Source organism: Chrysemys picta, chromosome 10 (genome assembly GCF_011386835.1).
Source record: "Chrysemys picta bellii isolate R12L10 chromosome 10, ASM1138683v2, whole genome shotgun sequence".
Taxonomy (NCBI): Eukaryota; Metazoa; Chordata; order Testudines; family Emydidae; genus Chrysemys; species Chrysemys picta.
In genome coordinates, this window is record NC_088800.1 from 87,862,423 (window position 1) to 87,877,263 (window position 14,841).

General features: G+C 48.2%; 1 long non-coding RNA gene across 3 annotated transcripts in view; it reads right to left on the reverse strand.

The window, feature by feature from the left end:
* The window catches only part of LOC101946374 (uncharacterized), a 90,274-nt gene that overhangs the window by 59,520 nt on the left and 15,913 nt on the right, over positions 1–14,841 (reverse strand). For 2 of the 3 annotated variants that reach the window (XR_006175105.2, XR_010591241.1), the window contains exons 3-4: positions 12,461–13,783; positions 12,050–12,107 (exon numbers count right to left, since the gene is read on the reverse strand). This is a non-coding gene — a long non-coding RNA (uncharacterized LOC101946374). The remainder of the gene's footprint in view (positions 1–12,049; positions 12,108–12,460; positions 13,784–14,841) is intronic. The other variant, XR_010591242.1, reaches the window with a different exon arrangement.

The following is a 14,841-nucleotide window of genomic DNA, read 5'->3' on the forward strand; positions in this document are numbered from 1 at the left end:
AATTGTTTGAGGCATATAAATGAGGAGATTCCAGCTGAGTGAAAGCTGGGAGCCAGCTCCTCCCTCCCAGCAGCACAGCCACGCAGGGGGAAGGAACTGAACTGGCTTCCTCTTCATTGCACTTCTCGGAGTCTCCGACACGGCCGAGGGCCACAAAACAACCAAAAAAGCAGGAGCGGCAGGGGCGCTCCTCTGAGGATAAAGACAAATGAGCTACTTTGCAGGACAGAGCAGCTCCTTGCAGAACCTGTGAAAACAGTTGCTCAGCAAAAGCATCTGCTGTTGAAGGGTGGGGGGGGGCTTCAGACCAGCACCCCCATCACAAAAACAGCTGCAACTGTTGGCAGTCTCGGCAGAGAGGAAGAAGACTGACTGGGCCAGACTGGCCCTCACCCCCTTCCTACATCTGCAGCAGATGTCACAATGTACAGCCAGGAAAGCTCCTGCCTTAGACCTTCACATCCAATGCAGGGAGTATGGATCTTGCTGCAAAGAGCAGAATACGTAGCACAGCCTTTGGGCTTGGAGCTGCTCTGTGCACCCAGGGCCGTCCCGAAGGGGGTGCGGGGCCCGGGACAGAAGTGACGGATTCATCTCTTCTGGAACCGACAGCACCAGCCAATCGCACTGGGCCCCCCAAAGCACGGGGCCCAGAGCAGAAGTGATGAATTCATCTCTTCCGGAACTGACTGGTGTTGGGGTTGGTTCTGCTTTGAGCAGGGGGTTGGACTAGATACCTCCTGAGGTCCTTTCCAACCCTGATATTCTATGTTTCTATGACTGCATCCGCCAATCTGCGCGCACCCACAGTTTCCACTTAGAAGCAGGTGAAACAATAATAAAAACTGAGCCAAAAAAGTGACTAGGTCTTGGTCATTTCTATACATAAAATGTACAAAAGCTGGAATGTGTCAGATGGGCTCAAAGATCTGATCATGGCATGTTAGTGGCTGGAGGGCTGAGAAGAGGGTCTAAACCCCAACACCAGGATTGCTAAAGGCTCTCCTCTTTTAACGGAGGTGTAAGCCTCCCACTGTCCAGGAGCAGAGTCTGGAGTTCCACCCCGACACCACAGATATTTAGCTGGTGATCACAATGTCTGCGTGGACAGCTCACGGACTGGTTACCAGTGACTTAGCACATCAGCCACGTAAAAGTCACTAACACACCCTAAAATGGGGGCTCCTCAAAAACAGCTTTAAAATAGGGAGGAGACATGCCACTGAAAGGTCAGTGTCCGTGTTCCAGCCCCGAGTGACAGCGAGCATGGTCTGGAGGTCTGAAGTCTCCACAGAGCTCGGCAGCCGTTTGTCAGACATCTTGATTAATTTCTTACAATGAAGAAGATGGAAGAGGGTAGGATTCATCATTTTAAATCCTGGATGATGACAGATCAGGCAGCACATTTAACAATTGAAATATACTTTGCAGACAGTAATGGGTACTGTTAAAGAGTTACCTGGTATTTGGATTACCAACGGCATAGTCTATCAATTTTTATTTTTGTATGAAAGTTGTTTTTTCCATCTGTTGAAAATGTCTTTTTGTGCTTTCATCGGGCATTACACTTTATGTCTCATTTGCTGCACCCAGAGGAATTTCACGCGGTTACATTAATAAATACCCTGGGATGGTGGCTGAGCTTTTTACTTTCCAGAACACTGGTCCATTTCCATCGCTTGCCCAGCAGTTTTTTGTTGTATTGCTTTTATATACAGGTATAGGGGCAGGCTCTGACTGGTGGCTTAGCTCTCATCCCATCATGCCTGGAGGAGCAGGCCTTCCCCAGATTGCTCTGAACTGCTTTTATTAAAGATACTCCTTCTTCCATTTCCCACCTATGCAGGTAGCCAGCAATACAGCTCCTGAAGCTAGGACCAGAAACCACACAGGGGTGGGGGGCGAGTCCTGCTCATCTCTGAGCTGGAGCTCCCAGTCATATGAACAGCTAATGACAGCGACTCTACCACTGGGGGACTGAGGAGTTCCTGCCTTCGCACAAGAAGTGATGCTGAGGCAATTCCCAAGGGGAGACATGGCCCTGGGGTACTACTAGGGTTACCCCAGAGACTGGTCAGGGGGCATTAACAGTGCAGAAGGATAAGCTGTAAATCACAAGTCATGTTACCATTGCCACCATGATGCAGAGTCTGCCCATCTCACTTTGTGCCACAGCCACCGTCCCGCACCCATCTCCTGCTGGACTTGGATCTGAAATGAGGACATGTCAATGTGCTTATGCCTGTGATTTTCTGTGTACTGCACCTTTAAACCTCACAGGACTGCTGTCTGCAAAGGCAGGGCCATTCTGTGCTCAGTTCACAGCAGACACACAAAGGAGGTTTGTGCAAACACACACGCACACACTCAGTGCTTTCTCTCTCCCCGTCACAAGCAGACGTTACTGTTCTTTCAGTATAAAGGGAAGGTTATTCTGACTGAAAGTCCATGGTTACATATTGAAAAATGACATTATTAATACCAAATTGGGACTGAGACTAGTAGAAGGGTCACCCTAATGATCATCCCAAACTCAGCACCATGACTACTGCCCACCACAGCCAACATAAGCGCCATCGCTAACCCCATTGCAGTGTGCATCTTCCACCCTGTCTCTAAAACCATGGCAACCAAATGCATCATCACCACCAGTCCTTTTGGTCTCCTGGCTCTGCCAAAGTTCTCTCTGCCTCCTGCCCCCCACATGGGTGCTCTCTCAGCTGTCATCAGCATTAGACGCCTCTTGCTGGGCTCAAGATCTGCCATCAGATCTTTCTTTCCATAACAAAATACAAACCGAGCAAGCACCACCCAAAACTAACAACCCACCTGTTGCAGGGTTGATGCACCCCATCGTGGGGTGTCAGGCTGTCCAGGAGAAAAGGGGGTGGGGGAGAGCGAAAGCTCACCCCCTTTCAATTACTGCAGCCCCTTGCATTCAGGGCAGCAAGGCCCCTTGGCCCATGTCCTTGTCCTTGGTCTCAGGCAGTAGCACCTAACGTTCACAGTCCCAGGCTGTGGTGCCTAATATCTCGAGAGGTTGCCACACCCAGTGGTAGGCACGGCAGGGGACCTGTCCCACTCTACTTCGCCAGGTCCCGACCCAGGGCCCTGTGGAAACAGTAGCCCTGGTTTCTGGTTCAGGTTCCAACCTCCACAAACATGTTCCCTAGGCCACTTCCTACCGGTGGTTCCAGCTCCGGCAGTTCCTCTGGGGACAGCGGCCATCTGTCTCCGTGGTCAACTGGGGGCCCTCAGTGGGCTCGGCGTGTTCGGGCGCCGCTGTCTGGAGCTCTAGCAGCTCCCTGGCAGTCCGTTCTCCTCCTCAGTCAGCCCAGACTGAGCTGAGCTGCTTCCTTTTATACCCTGGGTCCAGCTGGAGCATGCCCAGCAGGGCAAAGGGGCGTGGCCTCCTGAGCCCACAGTGAGTGGTTAACCCTTGTTGGGCTAGTGCGGAGTTAATAGACTCCATCACCCCACCACAAAACAATTTCAGGGAAAGGTTTAGAACATTGCAGCATCTAAGCTTCCTTCCGGGTTTTCCTCGACTGCATTATTACTTCAGAAAGCTCCTAGGGGAACTGATGTCCGAGCACAATATATGTCTTGAACCTGGTGGCCAGTGCATCCTAGAGAAAGGAGGGGAGAGGGCCAGGCATCCCTGGCTATACAACGTGTCGGACTGTCTGTATAGAGCACTACACAAGCAAGTGAATATAAAACATACCCCAGATTACTCCAGGTGAAATGCACCCCATTCCCAGCACAAAATGCATATTAACCCTGGGCCTTGGTTTAAAACCATTATCGAGAGATTTTCCAGAATATAGGAAGTTGCACAGCACCCTCCTGATTTTTGCAAAAAAATAAATGAAAGGGGTGGGGAGAGGGAAATCCTAAATCCTGGCTATTTCTCTTTTCTTGCACTGACAATAGACTCATAGACTCATAGATTTTAAGGTGAGAAGGGACCATTATGATCATCTAGTCTGACCTCCTGCACAACGCAGGCCACAGAATCTCACCCACCCACTCCTGTAACAAACCCCTGACCTATGTCTGAGCTTTTGAAGTCCTCAGCTTGTGGTTTAAAGACTTCAAAGTGCAGAGAATCCTCCATCAAGTGACTCATGCCCGACACTGCAGAGGAAGGTGAAAAACCCCCAGGGCCTCTGCCAATCTGCCCTGGAGGAAAATTCTTTCCTGACCCCAAATATGGCGATCAGGTAAACCCTGAGCACGTGGGCAAGACTCACCAGCCAGACACCCAGGAAAGAATTCTCTGTAATAACTCAGATCTCACCCCATCGAACATCCCATCACAGGCCATTGGGCATATTTACCGCTATTAGTCAAAGATCAATTAATTGCCAAAAGTAGGCTATCCCATCATACCATCCCCTCCATAAACTTCTCAAGCTTAGTCTTGAAGCCAGATACGTCTTTTGCCCCCACTGCTCCCCTTGGAAGGCTGTTCCAGAACTTCACTCCTCTGATGGTTAGAAACCTTCGTCTAATTTCAAGTCTAAACTTCCTGATGGCCAGGCTTTTCCTCCAGAGCCCTGGCATGGGTGACCCAGACAGCAGTTACCAAGTAAACAGATTTCAGAGTAGCAGCCGTGTTAGTCTGTATCCGCAAAAAAGAAGTGGGCTGTAGTCCACGAAAGCTTATGCTCTAATAAATTTGTTAGTCTCTAAGGTGCCACAAGTACTCCTGTTCTTTTTTCAAGTAAACAGAGGAGATTCCTTCCTGAAGTAGATGAGAGGCACAAACCATTAACTGCTCATTACCCCTCCATTGTTATTCTTTTCTAGGGGATGGGGATTCCAGAGTTCTGAGCACTCCCCACCCCCCATACACACACTCCTGACTCTGACGCCATGTCTACACTACCACTTATGTCCACAAAACTTGTAGCTAAGGGGTGTGGAAGAAACACCCCAGTGAGCGACATAAATTACACTGACCTAAGCGCTGGGGTGCACAGCGCTGCGTGGGTGGGAGAGGTTCTCCTGACAACACAGCTACCGCTGCTCATTGGGGGTGGATTAATTATGTAGACGGGGAGCTCTCGCCCGTGGGCTTAGAGCCACTATACAGGGCCGCCCAGAGGGGAGGGCAAGTGGGGCAATTTGCCCCAGGTCCCGGGCCCCACAGGGGCCCCCCGAGAATATAGTATTCTATAGTATTGCAACTTTTTTTTTTAATGGAAGGGGTCCCCGAAATTGTTTTGCCCCAGGCCCCCTGAATCCTCTGGGCGGCCCTGCCGCTACACGAGAGCTTGCAGCAGCGTTGTGGCTGCATCGATGCAGCTGCGCCACTGTAAGCTCTCCAGTGTAACCATAGGCTCCGAGGCAGTCCTGGCCCCGTGTAGTAGCATGGTGTACGACCCAACTGGGTCCCCTGGCTCTGGGGCCACAGTGCCCCAAGTAGCGTCAAGGACCAAAGCTCCATTTTCCCTGTCAGGCCCGCAGGGAATGGCAGTGGCTGAGAGGAGCTGATGAGCCTGCCATGGAGATGAGGATCCAGCTGCCATCTCTAAAAGCAGGAGGAAAGGCACGTCCAGCCTGGGAAGAGCAAGCGGACCCAGCTGAGGAGCCGAGTGTGCTCTCCTGCTTGGCACCCACAGGACGAGGAAGTGGAGCTTCATCTTTCTGCTTTGAGCATTTACAGTTCACAACACCCAGTGACACACAGGGGCCAACTGCTTGGGAGCAGAGGCACTCATGGGCTTGTCGCAGGATTGGGCCCTCAGAAAAATACTCTGGCTAGGTGCAGACACCGCACAAGACAGAGGCTCAGGGAGGAGAGGGAGGCCATGTGGCACAGTCTGTCTGAGGGCACAGGAACTGGTCTGTCAGAAGCAGGGCCGGCTTTAGGCCAATTCAACCAATTCCCCTGAATCGGGCCCCGCCCCTAAGAGGGCCCCACGCCCATGCCCTGGTACGGTGTACCAGCGTGGCCTGGCTTCCCCAGGGGACAATTTAAAGGGCCTGGGGCTCTCAGGCCCTTTAAATTGCCACCAGAGCCCCACTGCTGGAGCCCTGGGGTAGGGCTGCAGGGCTCCGGGGGCTATTTAAAAAGTCCAGGGCTCCCGCTGCCTCTACCACCCCGGGCCTTTAAATAGCCGCTGGAGCCCCGCCACTTCCCCAGGGCTCCCGCAGCTTCCCGCAGCTATTTAAAGGGCCTGGGGCAGTAGAAGGAGGGGAGCCCCGGGCCCTTTAAATAGCCCCCAGAGCTCTGGGATAGTGGGGGCGCAGGGGATATTTAAAGGGCCGGGGCTCCAGCTGCCCCTGCTGCACCCTCTGCCCTGCCCGCAGCTAGCCCCGCACCCCCTGCCCAGTCTCCAGCCAACCCCTGCTGCACCACCCTGCCTGAAGCCATCCAGTCCTGCACTCCTCTGTCTCCAGCCCTGCCAATCCCTGCCACACCCACCTGTGACCCTGCCTGAAGCCAGTCAGCCCGCTCCACACACCCCTGTCTCCAGCCAGCCCCGCACCCCTTGCCCTGCCTGCAGCCAGACCTTACCTCCAGTCAGCCCCTGCCCTGCCTCCAGCCAGTCCCATGTCCACTGGTGCCCTGCAGTTCCCAGGGCAGTAACCCTGCACACCTGCTTCAATGAGAGGGTCAGGGAGCAGCTGGGACCCACACATGTGCACACCACATCTGCAAGGAGTGGCAGTGGCAGGGACCCATACTTGTGAAACAGAGCTCATTAATAACTGATCAACAGCATATATGATGCAATGTACATAATATATAATTTTATTATTTATATAGTTATGGAAAGTAAATAATACATGGAAGAAATGAAAGGCTTTTTTTTACATGTTTTTTTTTTGTTAGTCATCCCTGCCGGGGCCCCGCCGAAAATGTTCAAATTGGGCCCCGCACTTCCTAAAGCCGGCCCTGGTCAGAAGCTGTAACATGTGGAGTGGGAGAGGAGAGGGAGGTTTGCTAGGGCAGACGGGGGAGCAGGGTTATGTTCAGGGCGGGCTTGTGCTGGGCCTTCATGGCGAGGATGAGGAGTATGAATTTGATGCACATCTTCCCTTAACATCCTGCATGTTCTTTCAACCTCCAATATGATTATGGTGACGCGCAACACGAGAGAATATAATTGCTGTAGTGATTACTTACAGCCATTACATTACGCTTTAAAATGCTCCTTTCAAATTGAACAATGTTTTTCCAAAGTCAACAGCTGGTTCACAGCTTGAAAGCAACAGTTAAGATAAATTAAATAAAAAGGGTAATAAAATCACAGTCTAAATTTAATTTCTGAAATGCCCGCAGACTCCAGCAAAGCTTTTAAAACATCTTTAAAATACAGCCAGAGGAGCAAAAGTCAATCCACCCAATAATTATACAGTGTTCATTAATACGGGTGTGATGTTCAGTCACAAATAACTGCATATGCTTTTAAAAATACATGCACTAGAGCATAAAAACAAATCTGTGAAGCACTCACAGGCTGAGAAGCCCCAAGAGGATCTGATTCTACATTAAACAGAAACTTCCAGTGAGATTAGAGCTCTGGGGAGGACCTGGTTGATGGAAAGGGCACTTTCACCCCCCAACTGAGCCAGGGACTCATGACATCCCCCAAGGGCATCACAGCCTCAGCAGTCCCCTGCAGGCCCGACAGATCAGGATTGCATGTCTGATCTGTGCAACTTTATGTAAATGTCAGGTAATTTTTCATTGGACCGTCCTTCTGTTTTTCATTGGGTGAACATTATCTCTGCGGCTGACCCTGGCACTGCATGTGCTGTCTGCTTGGCTGACCATAAAGCAAACAAAATGAACATTCATTTGGCCGAGAATGAGGGGTTGGAACAATTGAAAAATATTCATCTCCAGATTTAGAGGAGCTATGCACCGAGTCTCTTTCATTTTTCTCTCCACACAGCTTTCCACATCCCACACCTTTCTGATCAGGAATGCTGCCAAGCTCTCTCTTTGACTCCGTTCTTTATCCCTTTGATCACCTGTTGAACATTTTGAAGCCTATTGTGTTTTGAAAGGAAAGTGGCCCAAGAATGAAAAGCAAATGTTCCCCCTTCACTCTTTGCTTCTTTCTAATCACTTTATTTTTGTATCTCACCGGAAGTGATATTTCTTACCAGTGCCTATAGCCAGAAGGAACTCCCCACACCAGTTTTCATACCGAATCGTTATAGTGGACTGACAGCCTTGATGTCACAGTTTTACATTAATACAAGAGTGACAGACCCTCCGATGTCAAGGGGCAAAAATAACACAGCTATAGAAGTCACTAACGTGAATCTGCAGACACCCTATTCTAGTGTTCTATCAAAAGGATATGGGACAGTAGCCAAGGCCTGGTCCAGACTTCCCTTCCCTCCTGCATTTGCCAGTTATGTGATCCCTAATTCTCCTAAAGTAAAAAGCACACTACACAACACAGCAACCCATATTCTCACGGGCACCATGTACTCTGTGTGCGTGCTTGCATTCCCCGTCTATGTGCAGTATACTACTGTAGACTTGTTAAATGAAATCACAGTGGATCCTGAAGCAGCTGCACTGCAGTGGTGAGTGATTAGAGAGAGAGAGTTTGGCTATAATTTTAAGATTTTAAAGCATGTACAATATTATTAATACTAATGTTAAAATCCCCTGGCACGTTTTGCAAGAGAAGGACTATTAGCTAAGTGTCTAAGCTGCAACTTGGGTAATTACATCTACCTGTCAAAAATTTCCCCTGCAGTTTCTGGTGGTGAAGTTATTTTTCACTTCCTTCCTTAAAAGACTGTGTAGCATTGCTGTGCTCTGATAAATAGCTGCTGTAATCCACCCCACAGCCTACTGCTGTGTTTCAGTAGTGGGTGAAGTGATTTCTATCCAGATGGCCTGTATGGGCCTTTCAGAGACAAGGTGTAATATAGTGGTAAGACGTTATTGTTCCCACGATCTCCATCACATTTATCACTGAATTTCCTGCCGCCTTCCTCCCCTGTGCTAAGACTGCCACACAATGCTGGATGTCTGTTGTGACACAGTGGGATATGTCTGTACCAAATTGTGAACTCCATTTTGTATTAACCTCCATTTTGTGCTATGTACTGAATGCATGTATAATCTTGCCCAGTATGCTAGACAGCTACCAAATGCATGTGTAACCTTACCCAAGGCAAATCTATGATGATATATTTTAGACTGCTACCCTGCCCGGGAAAGGTCCATCACAGAGCAATATAGGGCCATCAACTTTGATTGTCTCTCAAACACTGGCCCAATTTATAGCATGGCTTATAACTACAGCTTCTCAGCTTGAGTACAAGGCAAAAGGAGAGAGACTGTATTTAAGGGGCAGGGGTGGTTCTCTGCGCAGGGGGAGATCATCACTGCATGGAAACAGGAGTGAGAGAATGATTCCACCCAGCGTGGACGCTGACAAACCTCAGACTCACACGATGGGTGAGATCAGTGGAGGAGACAGTGTCTCAAGACTTTTGTTTGCCTTGTTGTTTTAGCCATGTCGGTCCCAGAATATTAGTGAGACAAGGTGGGTGAGAGGTAATATCTTGTATTGGACTCAGGACTTTTGTCATTTTGCAAAGTTCTGTAACTCTGTAGAGCTTGTTAAGAGTAAAGGGACAGTGATTAGAAATGCCTTTGCTAAGCCTATGTTCTTTGCTTTCCTGACATACTTGCTTGGAAGGAGTTAAATTAGAAGTCAGAGCGGCCACAGCTAGGTGGAACTATGGGGGAGTGTGTTTAAGCCACTAGGGGTTCGGAGGTCTGAGGCGTTGGTTCCAGGATTTGGGAATGGGGGTGGCTGGACTGCAGAGTCCCACCACCCAAGGGAGGGCTCAAACAAGAGGTCAGTGCCTGGGATAAGTGCCTTACAGAAGAAGGGTTAGGAACAGTAACTATACACTGGCCGACCCAGCTGGCTTGGAAGCACGAGACCCTGCAACTTGGTCCACTCACAACAGACAGGTGACAATCAAGAGGGGAAACAGGCCAGGCTGTGGCGTCTCAGCTCCGCCCTGTGCTCTCTGCATTCTCCCTTCCCCCCGCGTGAGCTGCAATCACATGGTCTCTGCTATTCATATTGCCTCAGAAGTACATATAGCGTTCCTGTCCCCCAATTCTTTAGATAATGATTTTACAGCTTACTTATTTCCCTCTCTTAGTGTCCCCTCTAGTTCTTTCCACCCCAGCTATGCTATCCTCAAAGATTCTGCCTTTTTTTCCAAAACACTTTCTTTTAAGAAGTCCCACTGGCTTTTTCATTCACAGAGAGACTGGTATCCACTTTGCCCTCATCTTTCTTAGGATTTGTCATGTGCCCATTACCCACAGCTCCTCCCCCTACAAGACTTGGGCTAGAGCCCCCATGGTCTCCCAAAATGTGCTTTCTTGAAATGGTCTTTTCCTGAAATGTCCATTCGCAATAAGGGATGCTGCAGGCCAGGAGGCAAAGTTGTAGGGGCAAGATCTGTATTGCCCACAGTGTTACAGGCTGGGATTCTGGAGCTTGTCAACCAGCAGCCTGTCCATGGCTGGCCTGCATTCCTGAGCCACTGGTGCCACACTGTATTGAGTCCCTTCTAAACCTGATGCTCTTTGTCCAGTTCCACCCATCCTGCTACACAGCTCCAAGCTTGCTCCAAGGCATATGCCCTACAGGAAATGACACATAAGGCTTCCGCCTTGTAGGCAGAGGGGAACCGGGTAGGACTTGGGAGGGGGTGCTCGGCACCTGTCATGCAGAAAGCAGGGAGCAGGAGCTGGGTAAGGAGAAGCATTGCCTGGGAAGTCCTGGAGAAAGGGCTGTGAGACGGGGCTGTGAGGCTGTCAAGGTTGCTTTGTTTTGCATCTTTGTTTCTAAATTATTAAAGACAGTCTTGAGCAAAGGACGCGTGGCTGTGCCACTGTTAGGAGCATGGTTTCACTTTCCCCAGCTGGTGGGGGGACAGCCCACCTACTTAAACTTCCATTTCCTCTCCACTGGTCAAGCACGTGCTGCCCAGTGGCTTCCAGGACCCTGGGAAATGGGTAGGTGTTCCCAACACAAATTGGGAATTTCCTGGATCCTCTGTGCTTTACGAAACTAATTGGCCAACATATGCCTGGTTATATAGATGCAAGCTCCACTCAGCATGTCTTCTGCCTAAAAGCTTCTGATGATATCTGAAGATACTGACCAGCCCACAAGGGTTAATAACTTTTCTGATTTACTCTATCACTCGTAGAGAAAAATTCCCTCCAAATGAAAATGGCAAAAATGACCTGTCTACTCTCAAAATGTACCTCATTTCAGCGTTTTTCTCCTTTGTTTGGAACTGTTTTGTAACCATGGTGTTTGATTTCGGTTTTCTTTTAGATTTACTTATCCTAATAACAGGTTTAGACTTTAATCTTCTGATTTTTTGAAATAATTTTTTTAAAAGGACAAACTGAAATATATGAATGAATAAATCTAACCTTTCTGTGACTAAAACCAGTTGGAAATGATAAGGTGCAAAGCTCTGCTTTGTGATAAACAATTATTCCACACCTTAGAGCACCTTAGAGCACTGGACATGAGTGTGCTTTCCCTCTTCTAAGGCAAATGCTATTTTGTAATAAAAGATGAAAGAAAATCTCAAAAGTGACACATTACGTGAATCAACTCATGGAATGGGCAGTAGGCACTTTCTGGGGTGCTTGTAAATACAGTTCCATGCAGGCACCTACAGGTCAGCTGCACCAGAAGATTCAGCAATAATATAGCACTAAATAAGAAGGTAAAGACTCCTAACTCATGGGGTCCCAATCTTCTTCACCTCTCTAAATGGTAATGCCATAGTTCCTCTGCTCCTTCCTGGAAGTTTTCCCTCCAGAATATGGTACCCTTTGAAATTACGTTAGCGCCATGGGTCAGGGGGTCTGTGGATACTTGGGGGCATCCAGAATGGGCAGCAGATGTGTGTGATCAAATTCCTACCCAAAGCCCCCATGTAGCATTTAGGTACAACTCATAAAACAAATTCCAATGTGTTAGTAATCATAGGAAAACAAAAATTGCCATACCTGATCAGACTAGTGGTCCATCTGCTCCAGTATCCTGGATTACGCCGGCCCTTGATGCCTGAAAGTTATAAAAAAAAATTATCCTACTTAATCCAGCTATTAATTTTATTATTTATATAAATTACTAAAGTCATCACTATCCTCCTTATGTCACATAGGTCCACTCAACCCATTGTAATACCCTGTCTTGAGTGTGTGTGCACGCACACATGAAAACCACTGCCCAGTCTACACAGAATCAACACAGTTCCTGTAAAAACAACAAGGAGTCTTGTGGCACTTTAAAGACTAACAAATTTATTAGCGCATACGCTTTCGTGGACTATGACCCACTTCTTCAGATGTATGGAGTGAAAATTACAGTAGGCAGGCATAAATATACAGCACAAGAAAAGATGGGAGTTGCCTTACCAAGTGCGGGGGTCAATGATTCAATCAGGGTGGATGTGTCCCATTCCCAACAGTTCACAAGAAGGTGTGAATGTCAACAGAGTAAAATTATGTTTTGTAGTGCTAACAATGCCAATTCCATCAGGGTGGATGGCCCGTACTCAACAGTTGATGGGAGATTATGTCTTGTAGTGACCCAGCCATTCCCAGTCTTTATTCAGGTCTAATTGCATAGTGTCAAGTTTGCAAATGAATTCCAGTTCTGCAGTTTCTCACTGAAATCTGTTTTTGAAGTTTTTTTGTTGAAGAATGGCCACTTTAAGTCTGAAATTGAGTGTCCAGGGAGGTTAAAATGCTCTCCCACTGTTTTTTTAATGTTATAATTCTTGACATCTGCTTTGTGTCCATTTATTCTTTTGCGTAGAAACTGTCCGGTTTGGCCAATGTACATGGCAGAGAGCCATTGCTGGCACATGATGGCATGTATCACATTATGTGCAAATGAACAAGCCCCTTATAGTGTGGCTGCTATGGTTAGATCCTGTGATGGTGTCACTTGAGTAGATATGTGGACAGAGTTGGCAATGGGGTTTGTTGTAGGGGACGGTTCCTGGATTGGTGTTTCTGTTGTGTGGTGTGTGGTTGCTGGTGAGTATTTGCCTCTGGGTGCTGTCTGTAAGCGAGGACTGGTCTGCCTCCCAAGGTTTGTGAGAGTGAGGGATCGTCTTCCAGGATAGATTGTAGATCCCTGATGATGTGTTGGAGAGGCTGGGGGGGGGGGGCTGTAGGTGATGGCTAGTGGCGTTCTGTTACTTTCTTTGTTGGGGCTGTCCTGTACTAGGTGACTTCTGGGTACCCGTCTGGCTCTGTCAATCTGATTCTTCACTTCTCCAGGTGGGTATTGTAGTTTTAAGAATGCTTGAAAGAGATCCTGAAGGTGTCTGTCCCTATCTGAGGGATTGGAGCAAATGCTGTTGTATCTTAGGGCTTGGCTGTAGACGATGGACCGTGTGGTGTGTTCTGGATGAAAGCTAGAGGCATGTAGGTAAGTAGGTTTCCGGTATAGGGTGGTGTTTATGTGTCCATCCCTTATTTGCACTGTAGTGTCCAGGAAATGGATCTCTTGTGTGGACTGGTCCAGGCTGAGGTTGATGGTGGGGTGGAAATTGTTGAAGTCCCGGTGGAATTCTTCAAGGACCTCCTTTCCATGAGTCCAGATGATGAAAATGTCGTCAATGTAGTGCAGGGGTAGACAAACTATGGCATACGTGCCAAAGGCGGCACACGAGCTGATTTTCAGTGGCACTCACACTGCCCAGGTCCTGGCCACGGGTCCAGGGGGATCTGCATTTTAATTTAATTTTAAATGAAGCTTCTTAAACATTTTAAAAACCTTATTTACTTTACATATAACAATAGTTTAGTTAGATATTATAGACTTATAGAATGAGACCTTCTAAAAATGTTTAAATGTATTACTGGCACGCGAAACCTTAAATTAGAGTGAATAAATGAAGACTCAGCACACCACTTCTGAAAGGTTGCCGACCCCTGATGTAGTGTAAGTAGAGGAGAGGCACTTGGGTACAAGAGCTGAGGAAACATTGTTCTAAGTCGGCCATAAAAATGTTGGCATACTATGGGCCCATGCAGTACCCATCGCAGTTGAAGGTATAAATCGTCCCCAAATCTGAAATGGTTGTGGCTGAGGACAAAGTCACAAAGTTCTGTTACCACGTGAGCCGTGACATCATTGGGGATACTGTTCCTGACAGCTTTAGTCCATCTTTGTGTGGAATGTTGGTGTAGAGGGCTTCTACATCCACAGTGGCCAGGATGGTGTTTTCTGGAAGATCACCAACGGATTGTAGTTTCCTGAGGAAGTCAGTGGTGTATTGAAGATAGCTAGGAGGGCTGGTAGCATAGGGCCTGAGGACAGAGTCTATATAGCCAGACAATCCTGCTGTAAGAGTGCCAATGCCTGAGATGATGGGGCGTCCAGGATTCCCAGGTTTATGGATCTTGGGAAGCAGATAGAATACCCCTGGTCGGGGCTCCCGGGGTGTGTCTGTGTGGATTTGTTCCTGTGTATCTTTAGGGAGTTTCTTGAACAAATGGTGCAGTTTCTTTTGGTAATCCTCAGTGGGATCAGAGGATAGTAGCCTGTACAATTTCCTGTGTGTCTGCATGGCTGTTCTCCCTGGGCCCTCAGATCTACACAAGTATGTGTGACTAGCGCACCCTCCTGTGCCTGGAAGCCTGAAAAATTTATGAGACTCCCAATCCAACTGTACCTGTACTTGTGAATGGAGACACTTTTCTGCCTCCAATGGTAAATGCTTGTTTCCAAAGAAGAAGGATATTAACTACATGTGCACCTTGCTAACAATTGCTACGCCACT